This window comes from Solanum verrucosum, unplaced genomic scaffold (assembly GCF_900185275.1).
Source record: "Solanum verrucosum unplaced genomic scaffold, falcon-dt-bn FXZP01000258.1, whole genome shotgun sequence".
NCBI lineage: Eukaryota > Viridiplantae > Streptophyta > Magnoliopsida > Solanales > Solanaceae > Solanum > Solanum verrucosum.
Genome location: NW_026019974.1, coordinates 1,289,015 through 1,313,826, shown reverse-complemented (window position 1 = coordinate 1,313,826; position 24,812 = coordinate 1,289,015).

Below are 24,812 nucleotides of genomic sequence, written 5' to 3'. Positions count from 1 at the left end.
ATAACTCAAGCTTTAAAGCATCGATTCATCAATTCTCCATAGTTGGACATTTTGTCAAACACCTTGAAGGCATGTAATGGAATCAAAGAGCATGGAAAATAGGGTAGTAATTATGCAGCCAAACCAGTGAACAACCTACAACAACACCTTTTTAACACCCACAATACCACATGAAAATCTCCACATTCATTCCAAATTTAGGTTCAAGTTCTAGAGTCACAACATGCTCAAAACAATCACTTTTCATGTTTAAAATTCAATGTGCAGGAAATTATTACAAGAAGAAGACTAATTTATGAATCTTAACTTAAACTATGAATTAGTGAGTAGATTAGAGTCTAGGGACTATGGGTGGAGGGACCCATAAGTTCAACACCACATACCTTGAGTTTTTATGAAGGTCTTGAGAGTGTCTTCAATGGAAGCTTGGAACTTGGAGCAAGAGTCTCTTCAATCTTGAGGAAGGTTTTGGATTAGGGTTCTTGAGAGAACTTGAGAGAAAATGTGTCTAAGTATGGGAGAGGTGTTTTGGGAAATGTTTTAGAGATGGGAATTGAACAAATGGTATATAGGAAATAACATATGCCCTTTGGAAAAATGGTCCAACACTTAGAAAAAAAATGAGGCGGTTGAAGAGTAAAAACGCTCATTGGAAATTGTCTTTCCTGCCGGACAGATTTTACGAAAATGGGCATAACGTCTTCGTCCGAACTCCGAATGAGGTGAAACAAAGTGCGTTAGGTAGCTAACTCAAAGGGATTTCCATGGATATGTTATTCGCCACCCAATAATTTTGTGCTAGGATATATGACCCTCCAAAGTAGACCCTCGAAAAAGGCTTCACTTGGAAATTTCAGATTTTGATACCGTTGCTCTAAAATTTGGGTTAGACCCATTTCCCACTCAATTTTACCCCCTAAACAAGAATATGAAGTCGGATTTTTGAAAAACGAAACAGATTTTTTTATATATAGCTAAACAAGTTTCCGGTAACTTCCGCAGCACATTTTTAAGAACTTTTTGGGTCATTTCAATATCTCCCCTTGGGAACATTCGTCCCCGAATGTGGAAGAGACGTACAAGGCAAGACTTAGTAAGAACATATCATCCCCAACATGAATGCAAAAAATTTATTTAAACATCACTTCAAGATTTCAAAACTTAGTGTAAAGCATCCATAACTCATCAATTTAAACATATATGCACATTAATGATTCAGGGGCTGAAATGTAAGACTCAATGGAGTACAAAGGACTTGATTTAATACCTTAGGCTTGAGTGGAGTTGAATAGATAAGGATAACGTCTTTGCATGTCCGCTTCGGCCTCCCAAGTAGCACTCTCCACTTGTTGATTTCTCCAAAGCACCTTAACGGACGCCACTTCTTTGTTCCTTAACCTTTTAACTTGTCTATCTAAGATCTGAACCGGGACTTCTTCATACGTCAAATTATCTTCTACAACACCCACAACCTCAAGAGGTACAATAGCGTTAGGATCACCAACACATTTCCTCAACATCGATACATGGAATACCGGATGAACTAATTCCATCTCCTTGGGCAACCCCAACTCATAGGCTACTTTACCAACCCTTCTTATTATCTCATAAGGACCGACATACCTAGGACTTAATTTCCCCTTCTTACCAAAACGAACCACACCTTTCATTGGAGAAACTTTCAAATAAACCCAATCACCCACTTTGAATTCAAGATCCCGTCTCCTCACATCGGCATAAGACTTTTGACGACTTTGGGCTGTTTTCAACCTCTCCCTAATCATCCTTACCTTCTCAAGAGCATCCATGACCAGATCCGAACCCAACAAGGCCACCTCTCCAACTTCAAACCACCCAACCAGTGACCTACACCGTCTACCATAAAGTGCCTCAAAAGGAGCCATACCGATACTAGAATGATAACTATTGTTGTATGCAAATTCAATCAAAGGAAGATGATCATCCCAACTACCTTTCAACTCCAATACACAAGCTCTAAGTATATCCTCCAAGGTTTGAATTGTTCTTTCGGCTTGGCCATCCGTTTGAGGGTGGAAGGCCGTGCTAAGCTTTACCTTTGTACCAAGACCCCTTTGGAATGACTTCCAAAAGTGAGAAGTGAATTGGGCACCACGATCCAAGATGATAGACAAAGGAATCCCATGCAACCTTACCAATTCATGAATGTACAACTTGGCATACTCTTCAGCCCCGTAAGTAGTTTTAATCGGTAGGAAATGAGCCGACTTTGTCATCCGATCAACCACCACCCAAACCGAATCAAAGCCTCTTCTAGCCTTGGGTAAGCCCACTACAAAATCCATGTTGATTTCTTCCCACTTCCAAGTAGGTATCTCAATGTCTTGAGTTAGGCCACCAGGCCTTTGATGTTCGGCCTTGACTTGTTGACAACTATGGCAACCCGAAACAAATTTTGCAACGTCCTTCTTCATACCGCCCCACCAATACACATCCCTCAAGTCTCTATAAATCTTTGTTGACCCAGATGAATAGAATAAAAAGAATTATGAGCCTCATCAAGGATTCTTTCCCTCACACCATCCACACAAGGAACACATAATCTACCTTGGTACCTAAGGGCACCATCTCCCCCTTGGGAGAAAACCTCCACCTTACCACTACTCACCGAAGCCTTTAATTCTACCAAAGAAGGATCAAGATCTTGCTTGACTATCACCTCATCAACCAAGGAAGACCTTGTACCATCAACAACAACTACTCCTCCACTATCCACCCCTTCTAACCTAACTCCCAATTTGGCCAACCGATGGACCTCCTTAGCCAACTCTTTACTACCTTCCTCCACATGAGCCAAGCTACCCATGGACACTCTACTCAATGCATCCGCCACCACATTAGCTTTCCCCGGATGATAGTGAACACTCATATTATAATCCTTAAGGAATTCTAACCACCTCCTTTGTCTCAAGTTAAGATCTTTTTGCGTGAACACATATTGGAGATTCCTATGGTTGGTGAAGATATCAACATGCACCCCATACAAATAATGACGCCAAATCTTTAAAGCAAAAACCACGGCGGCCAATTCAAGATCATGGGTTGGGTAATTTTTTTCATGAACCTTCAGTTGCCTAGAAGCATAGGCTATAACCTTACCACTTTGCATCAACACACAACCCAAACCAATACGGGAAGCATCATAATAAACAACAAAACCTTCTAACCCATCCGGAAGTGACAAAATAGGAGCGGACACAAGCCTTTCTTTCAAAGTTTGGAAGCTTTTCTCACACTAATCCGACCACACAAATTAAGCCTTCTTTTGAGTCAACTTAGTCATAGGAGAAACAAGAGAACAAAAACCCTTCCACAAATATCCTATAATAACCCGCTAAACCCAAGAAACTCCTTATATCCGACAGGGTCAAAGGTGTAGGCCAATTCCTAATAACATCGGTCTTCTTAGGATCCACCTTAATACCATCCTCCGACACCACATGGCCTAGGAAATCAACTTCCTTCAACCAAAACTCACACTTTTCATATTTAGCGTACAACTTCTCTTCCCTCAATCTTTGGAGTACAACCCTCAAGTGACCCTTGTGCTCTTCCTCACCCCGAGAATAGATCAAGATGTCATCTATAAACACCACCACAAAAGAATCAAGGTAGGGTTTGAAAACCCTATTCATCAAATCCATAAAGAGAGCCGGAGCATTAGTCAACCCGAAATACATCACCACAAACTCATAGTGCCCATACCTAGTACGAAAGGCCGTCTTGAGAATATCACACTCCCTCACCTTCACTTGATGATACCCTGACCGAAGATCAATCTTAGAGAAGTGACTAGCCCATGCAATTGGTCAAATAAATCGTCAATCCTTGGAAGAGGATACCTATTCTTGACGGTGACCCTATTAAGTTGTCGATAATCAATACAAATTCTAAGAGATCCATCTTTCTTCTTCACAAACAAAATCGGAGCACCCCAGGGAGAATGACTAGGTCTAATAAACCCCTTCTCTAACAAATCTTTTAATTGCTCTTTCAACTCTTTCAACTCCGCCGGGGCCATACGGTAAGGGGGGATAGAAATAGGTTGAGTATCGGGAAGGAGGTCTATACCAAGATCTATCTCCCTTTCGGGAGGGACACCGGGAAGGTCTTCTGGGAAGACATCTAGAAACTCATTAACAACCGGAATAGACTCAATAGGAGGGACTTTAGACTCCACATCATTGACTCTCACAATATGGTACAAGCACCCTATGGAAATCAACCTATGGGCTTGAATGCCAGAAATGAATTTCCCCTTCACCACAACATCCCGGCTCTCCCACTCAAGGACAGGTTCATTAGGAAATCGGAACTTGACTTTACGAGTCCTACAATCAATAGAAGCATAATATACATGCAACCAATCCATCCCAAGAATAACATCAATATCCACCATGTTCAACTCAACAAGATCGCAAGGCAACAACTTATTCAATATGCAAACCGGACAATTTCTATACACTTTTCTAGCAACAATAGAGACACCAATGGGAGTAGATACTTCATATGACTCATGCAACAATTTCGACTCGACATGAAATTTTCTAGCAACTAAGGGGGTAACAAATGAAAGGGTGGCACCCAGATCAATCAAAGTATAAATATCAAGATCAAAGATTTGCAACATACCGGTCACCACATTCGGGGTCTCATTAACACCTTGTCTATCATGCAAAGCATAAAATCGATTGTCCCTTGGGGCACCACTTTGAGAAGCAACTCTACCCAAAGGAGTAGTGTTAGCACTTCGGACCTTGTTGCGGATCTTGGGACACTCAAACCTCTTATGACCCACTTCTTCACATTCAAAGCAAGCACCCGAACCCTTCATGCAAGGACCACCAAGCTTCCTCCCACACTTAGGGCATACATCCATAGAACCCACTTCACCTTCTCCTCAGCCTTGATGAAATTTAGCACCCTTAGGGAACCTATTCTCCAATCGGGCCCTCTTGGCCTCGTGCCTCCTTTTTTTCCTCAATTTCTCCTCCTCCATTTGCTCGGCATAAGTCATCAACCGAGACAAATCCATATCTCCAATGAGCATAGCGGACCGACACTCCTCACAAACCAAGTCGGATACACCCATCACAAATTTGTTCATCCTCGACCTAGAATCGGCCACCAAGTGAGGTGCATACTTGGAGAGTTGGACAAATTTGAGGGCATACTCCCTCACGCTCATAGCTCCTTGTTTCAAGTTCATGAACTCCACCAACTTTGCCTCCCTAAGCTCAAGAGGGAAGAACCTATTAAGGAAAGCAAGTTTAAACTCCTCCCACAACACCACATAGTCATTACCTTTCTCACCCTTCCATTGATCAAACCAAATTTGAGCAACCCCCTTGAGTTGGTAGGCCGCCAATTCCGCCTTCTCACAAGCACCAACATCCATAATGGTCAAGATTTTCCATACCTCATCGATGAACTCTTGCGGGTCCTCATCCACCTTTGAACAATGGAAGACCGGAGGGTTCATCCTCATGAAATCTCTCACCCTTTCCCCCGGGGTGGTAGTTCGAGGAGTTTGGGCTCCTTGTTGCACTTGGTTAGCTACCACTTGTGCAAGCATGGTGAGTGCATCACGGAGCTCACCATTGGTGGGTGGCTCTTCCGGTGATCGGGCCCGTCTTCCCCTCATGTTTGGCATGATGATCTAGCAATCCAAAGAACAAGCGTTAGAGAGGAATCAGCTTATCGCACTCTAAGCACGACATTGAACATGAAGAAGGGAAACCTTTCCTAAAACGTTTTGTAGCATCCCATTCATAGTCGTGGCGCGCTTCACAACCATGATTAGGACTCTACTCAACGCGGTGTGTTGGACTCCGAGGATTTAACAACCTAGTGCTTTGATACCAAGCTTGTCACGACCCAAGCCTAGGGCCTAGACGTGACATGGCGAATGAGGAACCCCAAACAAGCCTCTCAAACTTGTCATCACACTTCATCGGTCGCGGAAGTACTTTCAACATTATTTAACGGGAAATAGGGACTAAGGGCAAACCATTTCAAAATGATATCATAGAACAAGAGTCAAGCTCATTTACAAAATACTTGTCCAACGCACACCTCTACATACATAGATAGGACGGGGCCATGACATACTACCGGCTCCCCTCATAGTCAAAATACAATTGCAAGCTAAAGTATTAAAACATAGGAGTAGGAAACTTAACATAGCCCTCGAATCATTGAGGACTCACCAATAACTCGGATAAGCACCGTACTAGCCACGTGAATGGAGAGAAGGATCAAGAGTAGCTTTGGTCTCTACATGGTGACATCATGTAGGCAAAATATACGTTAGTACTTGGAATGTACTAAGTATGCGGGGTGCAATACAACAATAGACAAGGACACAAGCGAAATACAAGAATTAGTTTCATAGGCATTATGAATAACAATATGAGGATGCATGATCAAAGTGAAGTCAAAACATGTTTAAGTAAATCTATATTAATAGTAGATATCATATGTGTATTCATGATCCAACCAATCTATAACCCCAACTTAGGATGGGGGATGCCGTTCACACCCGGACACCCTGGTGGCAAGGTATAAACCCCTCACATGGTTGATGTTGGTCACACCCCAATCATCCTAGGTGGTGAGATATAAATCTCTCACATGGTTGATGTTGGTCACACCCCAAGCATCCTAGGTGGTGAGATATAAACCTCTCACATGGTTGTCCGGTTCTTTTCCCCCGGACCGGGCATGGTCATACAACACTTTATATAGGAAATTCCCATTAGTCTCTAATGCAATCTCACGTATGGAATGACCATATACACAAGCTTAGTTTGTCATCAACACATCTCTGGATTTCCATAGATCTCATAACTCAAGCTTTAAAGCATCGATTCATCAATTCTCCATAGTTGGACATTTTGTCAAACACCTTGAAGGCATGTAATGGAATCAAAGAGCATGGAAAATAGGGTAGTAATTATGCAGCCAAACCAGTGAACAACCTACAACAACACCTTTTTAACACCCACAATACCACATGAAAATCTCCACATTCATTCCAAATTTAGGTTCAAGTTCTAGAGTCACAACATGCTCAAAACAATCACTTTTCATGTTTAAAATTCAATGTGCAGGAAATTATTACAAAAAGAAGACTAATTTATGAATCTTAACTTAAACTATGAATTAGTGAGTAGATTAGAGTCTAGGGACTATGGGTGGAGGGACCCATAAGTTCAACACCACATACCTTGAGTTTTTATGAAGGTCTTGAGAGTGTCTTCAATGGAAGCTTGGAACTTGGAGCAAGAGTCTCTTCAATCTTGAGGAAGGTTTTGGATTAGGGTTCTTGAGAGAACTTGAGAGAAAATGTGTCTAAGTATGGGAGAGGTGTTTTGGGAAATGTTTTAGAGATGGGAATTGAACAAATGGTATATAGGAAATAACATATGCCCTTTGGAAAAATGGTCCAACACTTAGAAAAAAAATGAGGCGGTTGAAGAGTAAAAACGCTCATTGGAAATTGTCTTTCCTGCCGGACAGATTTTACGAAAATGGGCATAACGTCTTCGTCCGAACTCCGAATGAGGTGAAACAAAGTGCGTTAGGTAGCTAACTCAAAGGGATTTCCATGGATATGTTATTCTCCACCCAATAATTTTTGTGCTAGGATATATGACCCTCCAAAGTAGACCCTCGAAAAAGGCTTCACTTGGAAATTTCAGATTTTGATACCGTTGCTCTAAAATTTGGGTTAGACCCATTTCCCACTCAATTTTACCCCCTAAACAAGAATATGAAGTCGGATTTTTGAAAAACGAAACAGATTTTTTTATATATAGCTAAACAAGTTTCCGGTAACTTCCGCAGCACATTTTTAAGAACTTTTTGGGTCATTTCAATATCTCCCACTTGGGAACATTCGTCCCCGAATGTGGAAGAGACGTACAAGGCAAGACTTAGTAAGAACATATCATCCCCAACATGAATGCAAAAAATTTATTTAAACATCACTTCAAGATTTCAAAACTTAGTGTAAAGCATCCATAACTCATCAATTTAAACATATATGCACATTAATGATTCAGGGGCTGAAATGTAAGACTCAATGGAGTACAAAGGACTTGATTTAATACCTTAGGCTTGAGTGGAGTTGAATAGATAAGGATAACGTCTTTGCATGTCCGCTTCGGCCTCCCAAGTAGCACTCTCCACTTGTTGATTTCTCCAAAGCACCTTAACGGACGCCACTTCTTTGTTCCTTAACCTTTTAACTTGTCTATCTAAGATCTGAACCGGGACTTCTTCATACGTCAAATTATCTTCTACAACACCCACAACCTCAAGAGGTACAATAGCGTTAGGATCACCAACACATTTCCTCAACATCGATACATGGAATACCGGATGAACTAATTCCATCTCCTTGGGCAACCCCAACTCATAGGCTACTTTACCAACCCTTCTTATTATCTCATAAGGACCGACATACCTAGGACTTAATTTCCCCTTCTTACCAAAACGAACCACACCTTTCATTGGAGAAACTTTCAAATAAACCCAATCACCCACTTTGAATTCAAGATCCCGTCTCCTCACATCGGCATAAGACTTTTGACGACTTTGGGCTGTTTTCAACCTCTCCCTAATCATCCTTACCTTCTCAAGAGCATCCATGACCAGATCCGAACCCAACAAGGCCACCTCTCCAACTTCAAACCACCCAACCAGTGACCTACACCGTCTACCATAAAGTGCCTCAAAAGGAGCCATACCGATACTAGAATGATAACTATTGTTGTATGCAAATTCAATCAAAGGAAGATGATCATCCCAACTACCTTTCAACTCCAATACACAAGCTCTAAGTATATCCTCCAAGGTTTGAATTGTTCTTTCGGCTTGGCCATCCGTTTGAGGGTGGAAGGCCGTGCTAAGCTTTACCTTTGTACCAAGACCCCTTTGGAATGACTTCCAAAAGTGAGAAGTGAATTGGGCACCACGATCCAAGATGATAGACAAAGGAATCCCATGCAACCTTACCAATTCATGAATGTACAACTTGGCATACTCTTCAGCCCCGTAAGTAGTTTTAATCGGTAGGAAATGAGCCGACTTTGTCATCCGATCAACCACCACCCAAACCGAATCAAAGCCTCTTCTAGCCTTGGGTAAGCCCACTACAAAATCCATGTTGATTTCTTCCCACTTCCAAGTAGGTATCTCAATGTCTTGAGTTAGGCCACCAGGCCTTTGATGTTCGGCCTTGACTTGTTGACAACTATGGCAACCCGAAACAAATTTTGCAACGTCCTTCTTCATACCGCCCCACCAATACACATCCCTCAAGTCTCTATAAATCTTTGTTGACCTCAGATGAATAGAATAAAAAGAATTATGAGCCTCATCAAGGATTCTTTCCCTCACACCATCCACACAAGGAACACATAATCTACCTTGGTACCTAAGGGCACCATCTCCCCCTTGGGAGAAAACCTCCACCTTACCACTACTCACCGAAGCCTTTAATTCTACCAAAGAAGGATCAAGATCTTGCTTGACTATCACCTCATCAACCAAGGAAGACCTTGTACCATCAACAACAACTACTCCTCCACTATCCACCCCTTCTAACCTAACTCCCAATTTGGCCAACCGATGGACCTCCTTAGCCAACTCTTTACTACCTTCCTCCACATGAGCCAAGCTACCCATGGACACTCTACTCAATGCATCCGCCACCACATTAGCTTTCCCCGGATGATAGTGAACACTCATATTATAATCCTTAAGGAATTCTAACCACCTCCTTTGTCTCAAGTTAAGATCTTTTTGCGTGAACACATATTGGAGATTCCTATGGTTGGTGAAGATATCAACATGCACCCCATACAAATAATGACGCCAAATCTTTAAAGCAAAAACCACGGCGGCCAATTCAAGATCATGGGTTGGGTAATTTTTTTCATGAACCTTCAGTTGCCTAGAAGCATAGGCTATAACCTTACCACTTTGCATCAACACACAACCCAAACCAATACGGGAAGCATCATAATAAACAACAAAACCTTCTAACCCATCCGGAAGTGACAAAATAGGAGCGGACACAAGCCTTTCTTTCAAAGTTTGGAAGCTTTTCTCACACTAATCCGACCACACAAATTAAGCCTTCTTTTGAGTCAACTTAGTCATAGGAGAAACAAGAGAACAAAAAACCCTTCCACAAATATCCTATAATAACCCGCTAAACCCAAGAAACTCCTTATATCCGACAGGGTCAAAGGTGTAGGCCAATTCCTAATAACATCGGTCTTCTTAGGATCCACCTTAATACCATCCTCCGACACCACATGGCCTAGGAAATCAACTTCCTTCAACCAAAACTCACACTTTTCATATTTAGCGTACAACTTCTCTTCCCTCAATCTTTGGAGTACAACCCTCAAGTGACCCTTGTGCTCTTCCTCACCCCGAGAATAGATCAAGATGTCATCTATAAACACCACCACAAAAGAATCAAGGTAGGGTTTGAAAACCCTATTCATCAAATCCATAAAGAGAGCCGGAGCATTAGTCAACCCGAAATACATCACCACAAACTCATAGTGCCCATACCTAGTACGAAAGGCCGTCTTGAGAATATCACACTCCCTCACCTTCACTTGATGATACCCTGACCGAAGATCAATCTTAGAGAAGTGACTAGCCCATGCAATTGGTCAAATAAATCGTCAATCCTTGGAAGAGGATACCTATTCTTGACGGTGACCCTATTAAGTTGTCGATAATCAATACAAATTCTAAGAGATCCATCTTTCTTCTTCACAAACAAAATCGGAGCACCCCATGGAGAATGACTAGGTCTAATAAACCCCTTCTCTAACAAATCTTTTAATTGCTCTTTCAACTCTTTCAACTCCGCCGGGGCCATACGGTAAGGGGGGATAGAAATAGGTTGAGTATCGGGAAGGAGGTCTATACCAAGATCTATCTCCCTTTCGGGAGGGACACCGGGAAGGTCTTCTGGGAAGACATCTAGAAACTCATTAACAACCGGAATAGACTCAATAGGAGGGACTTTAGACTCCACATCATTGACTCTCACAATATGGTACAAGCACCCTATGGAAATCAACCTATGGGCTTGAATGCCAGAAATGAATTTCCCCTTCACCACAACATCCCGGCTCTCCCACTCAAGGACAGGTTCATTAGGAAATCGGAACTTGACTTTACGAGTCCTACAATCAATAGAAGCATAATATACATGCAACCAATCCATCCCAAGAATAACATCAATATCCACCATGTTCAACTCAACAAGATCGCAAGGCAACAACTTATTCAATATGCAAACCGGACAATTTCTATACACTTTTCTAGCAACAATAGAGACACCAATGGGAGTAGATACTTCATATGACTCATGCAACAATTTCGACTCGACATGAAATTTTCTAGCAACTAAGGGGGTAACAAATGAAAGGGTGGCACCCAGATCAATCAAAGTATAAATATCAAGATCAAAGATTTGCAACATACCGGTCACCACATTCGGGGTCTCATTAACACCTTGTCTATCATGCAAAGCATAAAATCGATTGTCCCTTGGGGCACCACTTTGAGAAGCAACTCTACCCAAAGGAGTAGTGTTAGCACTTCGGACCTTGTTGCGGATCTTGGGACACTCAAACCTCTTATGACCCACTTCTTCACATTCAAAGCAAGCACCCGAACCCTTCATGCAAGGACCACCAAGCTTCCTCCCACACTTAGGGCATACATCCATAGAACCCACTTCACCTTCTCCTCAGCCTTGATGAAATTTAGCACCCTTAGGGAACCTATTCTCCAATCGGGCCCTCTTGGCCTCGTGCCTCCTTTTTTTCCTCAATTTCTCCTCCTCCATTTGCTCGGCATAAGTCATCAACCGAGACAAATCCATATCTCCAATGAGCATAGCGGACCGACACTCCTCACAAACCAAGTCGGATACACCCATCACAAATTTGTTCATCCTCGACCTAGAATCGGCCACCAAGTGAGGTGCATACTTGGAGAGTTGGACAAATTTGAGGGCATACTCCCTCACGCTCATAGCTCCTTGTTTCAAGTTCATGAACTCCACCAACTTTGCCTCCCTAAGCTCAAGAGGGAAGAACCTATTAAGGAAAGCAAGTTTAAACTCCTCCCACAACACCACATAGTCATTACCTTTCTCACCCTTCCATTGATCAAACCAAATTTGAGCAACCCCCTTGAGTTGGTAGGCCGCCAATTCCGCCTTCTCACAAGCACCAACATCCATAATGGTCAAGATTTTCCATACCTCATCGATGAACTCTTGCGGGTCCTCATCCACCTTTGAACAATGGAAGACCGGAGGGTTCATCCTCATGAAATCTCTTACCCTTTCCCCCGGGGTGGTAGTTCGAGGAGTTTGGGCTCCTTGTTGCACTTGGTTAGCTACCACTTGTGCAAGCATGGTGAGTGCATCACGGAGCTCACCATTGGTGGGTGGCTCTTCCGGTGATCGGGCCCGTCTTCCCCTCATGTTTGGCATGATGATCTAGCAATCCAAAGAACAAGCGTTAGAGAGGAATCAGCTTATCGCACTCTAAGCACGACATTGAACATGAAGAAGGGAAACCTTTCCTAAAACGTTTTGTAGCCTCTCATTCATAGTCGTGGCGCGCTTCACAACCATGATTAGGACTCTACTCAACGCGGTGTGTTGGACTCCGAAGATTTAACAACCTAGTGCTTTGATACCAAGCTTGTCACGACCCAAGCCTAGGGCCTAGACGTGACATGGCGAATGAGGAACCCGAAGGAACCCCAAACAAGCCTCTCAGACATGTCAACACACTTCATCGGTCGCGGAAGTACTTTCAACATTAATTAACGGGAAATAGGGACTAAGGGCAAACCATTTCAAAATGACATCATAGAACAAGAGTCAAACTCAATTACAAAATACTTGTCCAATGCACACCTCTACATACATAGATAGGACGGGGCCATGACATACTACCGGCTTCCCTCATAGTCAAAATACAATTACAACCTAAAGTCTCAAAACATAGGAGTAGGAAACATAACATAGCCCTCGAATCATTGAGGACTCACCAACAACTCGGATAAGCACCGTTCTAGCCACGTGAATGGAGAGAAGGATCAAGAGTAGCTCCGGTCCCTACATGGTGACATCATGTAGACAAAATATGCGTTAGTACTTGGAATGTACTAAGTATGCGGGGTGCAATACAACAATAGACAAGGACACAATCGAAATACAAGAAATAGTTTCATAGGCATTATGAATAACAATATGAGGATGCAAGATCAAAGTGAAGCCAAAACATGTTTAAGTAAATCTATACTAATAGTAGATATCATATGTGTATGCATGATCCAACCAATCTATAACCCCAACTTAGGATGGGGGATGTCGTTCACACCCGGACACCCTGGTGGCAAGGTATAAACCCCTCACATGGTTGATGTTGGTCACACCCCAAGCATCCTAGGTGGTAAGATATAAACCTCTCACATGGTTGATGTTGGTCACACCCCAAGCATCCTAGGTGGTGAGATATAAACCTCTCACATGGTTGTTCGGTTCTTTTCCCCCGGACTGGGAATGGTCATACAACACTTTATATAGGAAATTCCCATTAGGCTCTAATGCAATCTCACGTATGGAATGAACATATACACAAGCTTAGTTTGTCATCAACACATCTCTGGATTTCCATAGATCTCATAACTCAAGCTTTAAAGCATCGATTCATCAATTCTCCATAGTTGGACATTTTGTCAAACACCTTGAAGGCATGTAATGGAATCAAAGAGCATGGAAAATAGGGTAGTAATTATGCAGCCAAACCAGTGAACAACCTACAACAACACCTTTTTAACACCCACAATACCACATGAAAATCTCCATATCCATTCCAAATTTAGGTTCAAGTTCTAGAGTCACAGCATGCTCAAAACAATCACTTTTCATGTTTAAAATTCAATGTGCAGGAAATTATTACAAGAACAAGATTAATTTATGAATTTTAACTTAAACCATTAATTAGTTAGTAGATTAGAGTCTAGGCACTATGGGTGGAGGGACCCATGAGTTCAACACCACATACCTTGAGTTTTTATGAAGATCTTGAGAGTGTCTTCAATGGAAGCTTGGAACTTGGAGCAAGAGTCTCTTCAATCTTGAGGAAGGTTTTGGATTAGGGTTCTTGAGAGAACTTGAGAGAAAATGTGTCTAAGTATGGGAGAGGTGTTTTGGGAAATGTTTTAGAGATGGGAATTGAACTAATGGTATATAGGAAATAACATATGCCCTTTGGAAAAATGGTCCAACACTTAGAAAAAAAATGAGGCGGGTGAAGAGTAAAAACGCTCACTGGAAATTGTCTTTCCTGACGGACAGATTTTACGAAAATGGGCATAACTTCTTCGTCCGAACTCCGAATGTGGTGAAACGAAGTGCGTTAGGTAGCTAACTCAAAGGGCTTTCCATGGATATGTTATTCGCCACCCAATAATTTGTTTTCTAGGAGATATGACCCTTCAAAGTAGACCCTCGAAAAAGGCTTCACTTGGAAATTTCGGATTTTGATACGGTTGCTCTAAAATTTGGGTTAGACCCATTTCCCACTCAATTTTACCCCCTAAACAAGAATATGAAGTCGGATTTTCGAAAAATGAAACATATTTTTTTATATATAGCTAAACAAGTTTCCGGTAACTTCCGAAGCACATTTTGAAGAACTTTTTGGGTCATTTCAATAGCAATCCTTTCCTAGTGTATTGCATGCAAAGTGATAAGTTAGGTATCTCTAAATCCTTGGTCCAGCATCTAGAGAATTTCACCCCGCACCTTGGTCCGGCTACGTGTGTATAATTTACGAACCCTTACCTTTACCTCATATTAGACATCATAATCAATGTTTGGCTTAGTTATTACTTCACACCAATCGACACTAGCCTATTAGATAGTATCACACTAAATCTATGTTGATAATTCTTTTCTTGTTGATTACCTCCTTGGTCCGACAAGTAGCAACAAGACAAGTTCTAATGCGTGCACTCGTTAAAAAGACTTTTGAACAAAAGAATTATCAATGCATGCAAAACACTATTCAAGAATTGCTTATTTACTATTCATACTTTGTTAATCGCGTATGGAACTCACAACCCTAGTTGTGGAGTTTAGTTACCCATAATCATATGAACACAATTCATTGTTTTAGATGAAAGAATTATGAACTTACGTAGTTGAGAAAAATAAACCCAAAAATTCAACTCGAATTTCAAACCAAATCTTCAAAACTAACCTTTGGAAATCAAGAATTGCTAGGGTAGCAAAATTAAATCCCCAATCACAAAGTAAAACAAAAGTAATAAAGTCTAACCCCTAAAAACGAGGTTTACATGCCCTATTTATAGAAAATAAGTCCTAAATTAAAAGGGAAACAAATGAAGGACCTACGGTCCGTGAGTCCCTTCCGTCAGCCAGGACTTAGAAAATATTTCAACCTCCAAAAATCAGCTTCTCTGAAGCAAACAACGGACTTGCAGTACGGACCATAGATCGATCTACGGTCCATCAATCCCCCTCCGTGGCTCCACACTTAGAATCTTCAAAAATCAGGTACTGAAACCCCGCAGTATCAATATACGGATCAACAGTACGGTCCGTAGATCAATCTACGGACGGTCAGTGGCCACCGTGGTTCCACACTTGGTCAGATTTCCCTGATTTGTATTGCCTGCTAATCTACGGTCATCACCTACAGAGCGTCAGTGGACCTACGGTCCGTAGATCACCTCCGTAGATACCCTTTTCTACATTTCTTTCAGTTGTCTCTTTACTTCCACGCCTGAACATCTTTCCTGCAAAATATGATAAAAACACATAAAAACCAATACAAAAAGGCCCTAGACACACACAACTTCTAAGTGAAATATATTAGAAATACCATAAACTCATGGTATATCATGGCTCCGGATAGATATATAGATTTCTGCATCGATTAAGAGCCTGGTACTCATCTCATTTCTATTTCTCCATATCGCATAGCTCAGGCAGAATTATGAGAGCTTAAGGCTCAAATCAAAGAATTTCTTGATAAAGGATTTATTCATCCTAGTGCTTCCCCGTGGGGTGCTCCGGTCTTATTTGTTAAGAAAAATGATGGTAGTATGAGGATGTGCATAGACTACCGACAATTGAATAGGGTCACCATTCGAAACAAGTACCTATTGCCTCTAATAACTATATTTTTTACCAATTGCAAGGTGCATCAATGTTCTCTAAGATTGATCTAAGGTCTGGTTACCATTAGTTGAAAATTAGGCCCGAGGATCTGCCCAAGACAGCGTTTAGAACCCGCTATGGGCACTACGAGTTTCTAGTTATGTCGTTTGGATTGACTAATGCGCCTGCAGGTTTTATGAGTGTAATGAATAGTGTGTTCAAGCGATTTCGTGATTAATTCGTTATAGTCTTTATTGATGATATTTTGGTCTATTCGAAAAGTGAGGAAGAGCATGTCGACCATCTTCGTATTGTTTTGGGTGTTCTTAGGAAACAAAGGTTGTATGCTAAATTTTCTAACTGTAAATTTTGGTTGACTTCGGTGGCATTTTCTGGGCATGTATTTTCAAAAGACGGGGTAATGGTAGATCCCCAAAAGATTGAAGCGGTTAAGAATTGAGTTCGGCCTAGCTCTGTGATGAAAGTTAGGAGTTTTGTGGGGCTTGCTAGCTATTATCGTCGATATGTGAAGAACTTTGCTTCTATTTCAACTCACTTGACAAATTTGACCAAAAATGAGGTACCCTTTGAATGGACTTTCAAAAGCTAAAGACTCTCTTAACTACAACGCCGATTCTAGCATTACTGGTGGAAGGTAAAGATTTCATTATTTATTGTGATGCTTCGCATTCTGGCTTGGGTTCTGTGTTAATGCAGGATAAGAGTCTCATAACTTATGCATCTCGTCAATTGAAGGTGCATGAGAGGAATTACCCGACGCACGATTTGGAGTTGGCAGTAGTAGTGTTTGCTCTTAAGATTTGGCGACATTACCTTTATGGTCTTAAGTGTGAGGCGTTTACTGATCATCGTAGTTTGCAGCATGTGTTCACTCAAAAGGATCTAAATTTGAGACAGAGAAGGTGGATGGAGTTACTTAAGGATTATGATGTCACCATTCAATACCATCTGGCAAACGCTTTGAGTCAACTAAGGTGAGTATGGGTAGTTTGGCTCGCTTGAGTGTATCCAAGAGACCCTTCGCTTAGGAAATTCAGACCTTGGAGTCTAAGTTCATGCAGTTGGGCATCTCAGAAAGAGGTGGGGTGTTAGCTAGCATTGAGGTAAATGCCACGTTCAATGAGGAGATCAAGGCCAAACAGTTTGAGGATGAAAATTTGAATGAGCTTAGAAAGAAGACCGTGATTGATAAGGCACACAAGACCACTCTTGATGCAGAAGGTGTGCTCAGTTTTAAAGGAAGGATTTGTGTTCCTTAAGTTGATGACTTGATTCAGAAATTGTTAACAGAATCCCATGGTTTGCGATATTACATTCATCCGGGTGTGACCAAGATGTACCGAGACTTGAAGCAAATTTATTAGTGGCTGGGCATGAAGAAGGATATAACGGAGTTTGTGGATAAATGTCAAAATTGCCAACAAGTGAAGTATGAACAACAAAGGCCTGTAGGTTTGCCTCAAAGAATGACAATTTCGGAATGGAAGTGGGAAATGATAGCCATGGATTTTGTGGTTGGTTTCTCAATACTTTGGGGAAGTTTGATTCTATTTGGGTAGTGGTTGACAGATTGACTAAGTCAACCCATTTTATTCCGGTAAGAATAGATTATAATGCTGAACAATTAGCTAAGGTGTATGTGAAAGAGACAGTGAGGTTGCATGGAGTGCCCCTTTTCTATCATCTCAAATTGTGGTACGTAGTTTACCTTCATGTTTTGGAGGAAATTATATGATGAATTGGGCACACAACTCACTTTTAGTACATCCTTCCATCAACAAACAGACGGGCAATCATAGATGACTATTCAAGTGTTAGAAGGCATGTTGACGGCATGTGTGATTGATTTTGGAGAGCATTGGGATAAATTCTTACCTTTGTGTGAGTTCTCCTATAACAATAGTTACCACTCCAACATAGATATGGCACCATTTGAGGCACTCTATCGGAGGGGATGTAGATCACCCATACGATGGTTAGAGGCTAGCGATGTGAAACTTTTGGGGGTTGATTTAATGAAGGATGGTCAAGAGAAGGTGATGAATATTCAAACTAAACTTTTAGCAGCCCAAAGTAGGCAGAAGAAGTATGCAAACCATAAGGTAAGAGACATGACATTTCAGACTGGTGAGAATGTTCTTCTTAAGGTATCACCAGTGAAAGGGGTGATGAGGTTTGGCAAGAAGGGCAAGCAAAGTTTGTGATACATTGGTCCCTTTGAGGCTTTTGAATGTGTAGGGCCAGTGGCTTACAGATTGGCTTTACCTCCTACCTAATCGGGAGTTCACCCAGTATTTCATGTATCCATGTTGAAGAGATATCATGGTGACAGAGATTATATCATTAAGTGGACTCAATTGTGTTAGACAAAGACTTCCAATATGAGGAGGAACCGGTTGCAATTCTTGATCGTGATGTGTGTAAGCTGAGGACCAAGGAAATTAAGTCTGTTAAGGTTCAATGGAAGCATAGTCCAATTGAGGAAGCTACTTGAGAAACCAAGAAGGACATGTGAGAAAAGTATCCCCAATTATTCGTCGATTCAGGTACTACTCTATTTCGCCTTTAGCCTATTTTTCCTAAGTGTGTCACTCGGGAATGAGTGATAGGTAAATTGGTATCTATTGTAACTACTTGTTCCCATCGTTATAGAAAAGCCAATGAGGAAAAAATTTGGGCTAGAAAACTTTTTCGTAGTAACTCGGAATTTTTCAACCTAGTCCAGATTTGGATGAAATTGGAGTTAGTAAAGTCTAGGGAAATCTAGTAACAACTGGGTGACCTAATTATGATTTGGATTACATGAGTGGATAGCTGAGACGTTACGAAACCCGCACGACTTTACGAAATTAATTTCGGGCGAGTAGAACTCCTAGAATTGATCATAGCATGAACGAGTAGTTTATGAGTTTCGTTGGTTGAAGGTGTGTTGTGAAATAGGGGTTTTATAAATCTCTATTTAGCTCTCTGTTCCATGCAAGACACTAAGATGGGATTATTCCCCCCAGGGCGAGGCTGCCAAAGCGGGACAATCGCGATTTAAGTTGGAAATAAACCCCAAAACATCTTTATTATGTAATTTTCGTTATTGAGAGTAAGGAGACGAACCCCAAACAATTATTGACATATTTCTACCAGTATTAAGGCTAAAGGTAAGGTTTTAATTCCCCGAATCCATTTTTCGATCAATAGATTGTAATCTAGTGGGTAATTATCGATGGGGGAGGATTTTGATTTGGATATTATGGTGGGAAAACTCCTAATTTGGATATTGGGGTCATGGGTTTGATTTAGGGTTGATAGGATTGTTGGTAATCCATGTAATTAGTTATTGTTTATTGATTTCCGTATTATTATGATTGTTTGTAGACCAAGAACAAGCAGAACAAATCCGGAAAGGGAAGGATCAATTTTCTTAGGGGATTCAAACTTTTTTCGAGGTATGTGATAGTTGTGATTTCATGTTGTGTGATATATGTTTGTTCTTGCTTCATTATAATGTGTATGTATGCGAATGTTGCATTATTGATCACTAATTGTAAATGAGATAGATGAATGATGAATGTCATGAATCATGACTTGATTGTATGATTATGAGAATATATTTCTTATTGTGGTTGTGGCTTGTTGAATGGATCGGGTGTTGCGTTTTGACACACTAATTTGGATCGATTGCCACGTTCCGGCATAAATATGGAATCAGTTGCCACATTTTGACATAAAATATTAGATTGGGTACCACGTTCTGGTATGCTAACTGTTTGGGTTTGGGTTCCATGAGAGGACAATTGACTTGCCATAACTGTATATCTTGAGAAATGTGAAATTGCACGTTGTTCGTAAATGATGTTTATATTATATATGTTCGATGTATGCATGGTACTATTATGTTCTAATGACTTATGTATGTTGCACTTAGTGGGATAGCCGTGTTATCCTACCAGTACACGGTGGTTGTGTTCTGATTCTGCACTTGCTCTTTCTTTGTTGAGTAGAGGGCATTTTCAGGCGGCTATTGACAAACCTCGTTTAGAAGATCAATGATCGTTCGAATTCAAGGGTAAGTGAGTTCTTCCGGGCTGCCATGAGTTCTCTTTCATTTATGTCCACCATTTCAGACTTAGACTATTGCATTAGGATTTCTCATGTCTAGTATGGGGTTGTACCCCTTCTTGTTTATACTTATGGTTGAACTTAAGATGTTTTGGTACGTTGACTTTGAGGTTCTACGCGTTATTTTTTGCATTTGTTTAGTTGTTAGACTATTGTTTCGGAGTTTATGAGAACTCCCTATTCCTTTCCTTAGCATTTAGCTTGCTTTCGTAACTTAAATTCATTAGTATTTTGGTTGAGTTGTTGGTTTGGGTTGTAGTAATGGTTCTCCCACCAGAGGGTTAGTGTGGGTACCACTCACGACCGTCTGGGTCGTGACTATTCTCCGGCACAGGTCAACCTATCATTACTAGTGAATGGGTCATCCTTATATATGCTCGAGTTAATGCTCGTCATATACTTATTTTAGAGCTGGTGTTTGATTCTCCTTTTGTCTTATATTATGATTTAATTATGTCTTCATCTAGTAATGTTAGGGATTTAGCAATTGTGGGTGAATTAATGAACACCCAAATTTGGAATTTTTTCACTTCATTCACTACTCAAATGTGAAGTAGATGAATAAATCCTTTACGCTTTCATTTTTTTTTTCATTTCTTAGCATGTTGGATTTTGTGGGATTTATGTTGTCTTAATGATTGACAAAGAAAGATGAAACACGTCACTAAACTTGGTCCAAAGGAATAATTTCACGATGAGTTGAATTCGGGAAAGATTTTTTTAAATAAAAAACCAAGAGTGCGAAATCAAAAAAATGGATAATATTAATTTTATGATAAAACACAAGGAATCAAACAGATGTTGAATTGAAGAAAAATAATCAATAAGTTTGATTTGAAGAAAGAGTCTAAAGAAGGTAAGGAGTTTTAATTTAAGAAGGAGTCTTATTTGAAGTAGAACTCTTCAAGTTAATGTTGAATTGAAGAGTTGGAGTTTGACTACAATACAAAAAAAATTAATGAATTTGGTTTGATGAAGGAGTCTAAAGAAGCAAAAAAATTGAAGAAAGAGTCTTACTTGAAGTGGAACTCTAAGTCAAGAGAGTTCAAGTCTATGAGGTGTTTGAAGGGAACAACAACTCTATTAAAAATTGTGCTTAAATAGAAGTGAAATCGTCAAGAATACTCGTGCATTTACAAAGAAAAATGAGCAACTAAAAATTGACTTCACAAATGCTACCAACGAACTGAAGGAACACATTTAAGAACCTGGTCCTTTTGTAGAATTAATGTGTTAGGATTTTTTATTTGTGATTGAGTCTTGATGTAACCTTAATTCATTGAGTTATAAACTGAACTAGGAGTGTTGTCTTCATGTTGGGATAACTCGAAGAGTTGGGAAAACATATCTTAGGAGGTTTGGGTTGAAGTTTAGGATTTAGAGTTAGGTCCTATGATTACAAGAGTTATAATCTGAATTCATAACTTGAAGGTTAGGAACTAGAGTTAGTTCCTACTATTGCAAGAGTTCTAATATAAATCCATAACTTGATGTTGAGGAATTAGAGCTAGTTCCGTAGGTTGCAAAGTTTGTAATCTGTTTTTGTTGATGCTTAGTGATTTAGTAAAGTTGGAGTTAAATCCTATAGGGGTACAGGTTGTGGTTTGTTACTCCTTTTGAACCGAGTGTTTTCCATGTAAAAGTATTGTGTTTATTTATTGTTCTTAATGCTACGTTTGAAAAAGTTAAGCAACATGTATCACTCATAGACAAATCTAGAGTATATTACTATGTCATGGAGACTATCAGTTGGTGTCAGAGCAGGTTTTCTTTTTAAAATTTTAACCACTTAAGAAAAGATCGAGATGAACTGTACACCTACACTCGGATACATTGAAGGCAAAGATTGTAACATCCGGCAATTTGAAATAACTATGGAAAAGCTTGAAATTTGGAAATAGTCATTTTTGGAAAAAAATTTAAAATCTGGAAATTTGGCTAAGTGTGGAAATCAGTGCGTTTTTGGCCAACTTTTAGTAGTCGTAACTCCTAGCTCAGGATAAGTTAGGAGTAGTTACAATTATGGTTGTGAAGCTTGTGGAATGATCTTTCCAACGCCACCGAGTTTGCTCGATTCTGAGTTCGTATGAGCGAGTTATGGCCATTGAAAGTTGGGCAGTTGAAAGGGAATCCGTCCGGAAATTTTAAGGGCATTTTGGTCTTTTCCCTAGCCAATTCTTTTGGGATTATATTGTTATATAGGGCTGATCTTTGTATCATTTTGTCCCATTTTAAAAGAGTAAAAGCTAGGGCTTGAGAAGAAGAAGAGAAGAAGAAGAGAAGAAGAAGAGAAGAAAGAGGAGATCAACTAGTTCCGTCAAGGTTCCGTCGTGGAAATCATCGGGGGTGATCCCTATCAAGGTATGTGAGTTCTTTGTGTGGTTTGATCCTTTCCCCCACACACCAGGCTCATTTTTTGATTTGAGAAAAGATTGGAATTGTTGTTGAAGTTGTTGAAGTTATTGTTGGTTGTGGGACATGATTGGATTGTGCATTTGAGTTGTAATCTATTGTATGTTGAGAGATTGATGATCCCTAGTGTTTGGGGTTATATCCATTGAAGTAAGGATGGTTTAGAGTTGAAGAAAAAGGGGAGAAAAGTCGAGTTTTCTGGGCAAGGGGTCGGCGCGTCGCGCCTGCCAGCGCCCCCCAAAAGGGGCTCTGAGGTTTTCCCCTTGGGGCGGCGCGCCTTTCAGTACACCAGCCGTCGCTCTCTGAAGTTTATGGTCTGGCGCTCCGCGCCTCTTAGAGCGCCAAGTTTTCCTATTCTTTCCATGCTTTCTCGTGCATGTTCCTAGGTGTTATACCTATGCTCCCTAGTTGTTTCCAACACCCCAAAGTGTTTTTAAACCTCCCGAACTCATCTGTAAACATGCGATTATATGTCTTGAATTCATAATCCAATTCAAGGCGAGTTAGGATCAAGTTAAAGAAAAGTTAGAGTCAAGTCAAGCAAAGTTCAGAAGTTAGTTCAAGTAAGTTTTCAAACTTGTCAAGAGTCTTTATTGAACATTTTAACTTCATTCTAAGGCTTGAGTCGCAAGTCAAGTAAAGAGTATCAAGTTTCAAGTTAAGTCCAGGGTTTAAAGTTGAGTTCATTTCTCAAAGGTATTAGGGAACTATGTATTCCTAAGGAAGTTTTAAAGAAATGTTTTTACATTTAAACAAGGTTGGAAACTTAGATTTCCAAAGGAGCCTTCGGGCTAGTTTTTGAGTAATTATCTCATATCAGTAGGAAGAAATATGTTTTAAAAACATAAGAGCCAGAACATTTTTGGGAGTAGTATCGAGCAGCGAATTGGGGGAGCGTTCAAAGAACCCACAGCCCCCATAGAACCATGTTAGCCACCATGGGTAGAAAAGGTTCATACTTTTTAGATGAATCCTTTTCAGATTAGACTAGTGGATCCATTAGGTAGTTCAGGTCTTATACCTTTGGCCGGGTATAAGATGCTCTGGCAGCGTGAGGTCGATCGTTGTATCATCACTATAGCTCTCATGTGATGGTTGTCGGTTAGAGAAACTCCCACAGCAGTTATTGCATTTTCATACAGAAAAGTTATTGTATATTTATATACATCAGTTCATTGTATTTCTATATACATTTCAGGCTTATTGTATCTTTGTATACACACAGAGTTTATAGCATGTTTTAAACAGTCTTCTTTATATCACACTTGTTTTAAATTGCCTTATATTGAAAGAAGTCAGTCAGGTTGAGTTGAGTTGATCCAGGTAAGCTATTCAGTTTCTTCCAGATTTCCTTCTAGCCTTTGTTGCTTAGTTTCCAGCTCGCATACTCGTACATTCCCTGCACTGATACCAGTTGGCTTGCATCTTATGACGATGCAGATACAGGTACCCCGGATCAGCATCCTGCACATCGTTGATCCAGCTGAGCACTCCAGAGTAAGTGGTGAACCTCCTTGCTTTCCTGAGGACTCAATTATTTTATGTTCTTAGTTTTGTTATATTAGGATGTTACGGGGTCTGTCCCAACATCCATCTCAGTATTTAGAGGCTTCATAGATAGTCAGTCAGTAGTATTAAGTCTCCCATCTATATGTATATATGTAAATATTCTATGTTGAGACCCGAGGTGCCTCGTTGGCCAGATTTGTATCAGTTAAGTTGTCTTATGAATTTGCCTTGCATGAAGTTATTCTGTTGAGTTAGGTTTCCGCTGAGTTAAGAAAGCCAGGCCAAGGGTTCGCTTGGGGCCAGCAATGGTCTCCGAGTGCCGGTCCCGCCCAGGGTGTAGACTCGAGGAGTGACAAACTTGGTATCAGAGCACAAAGTTCAAGAATCCTAGGGAGTCTATGAAGCCGTGTCTATAGAGTCCTAGTTATCGGTGTGAAGCGCGCCACAGCTATAATTGGGAGGCTACAAC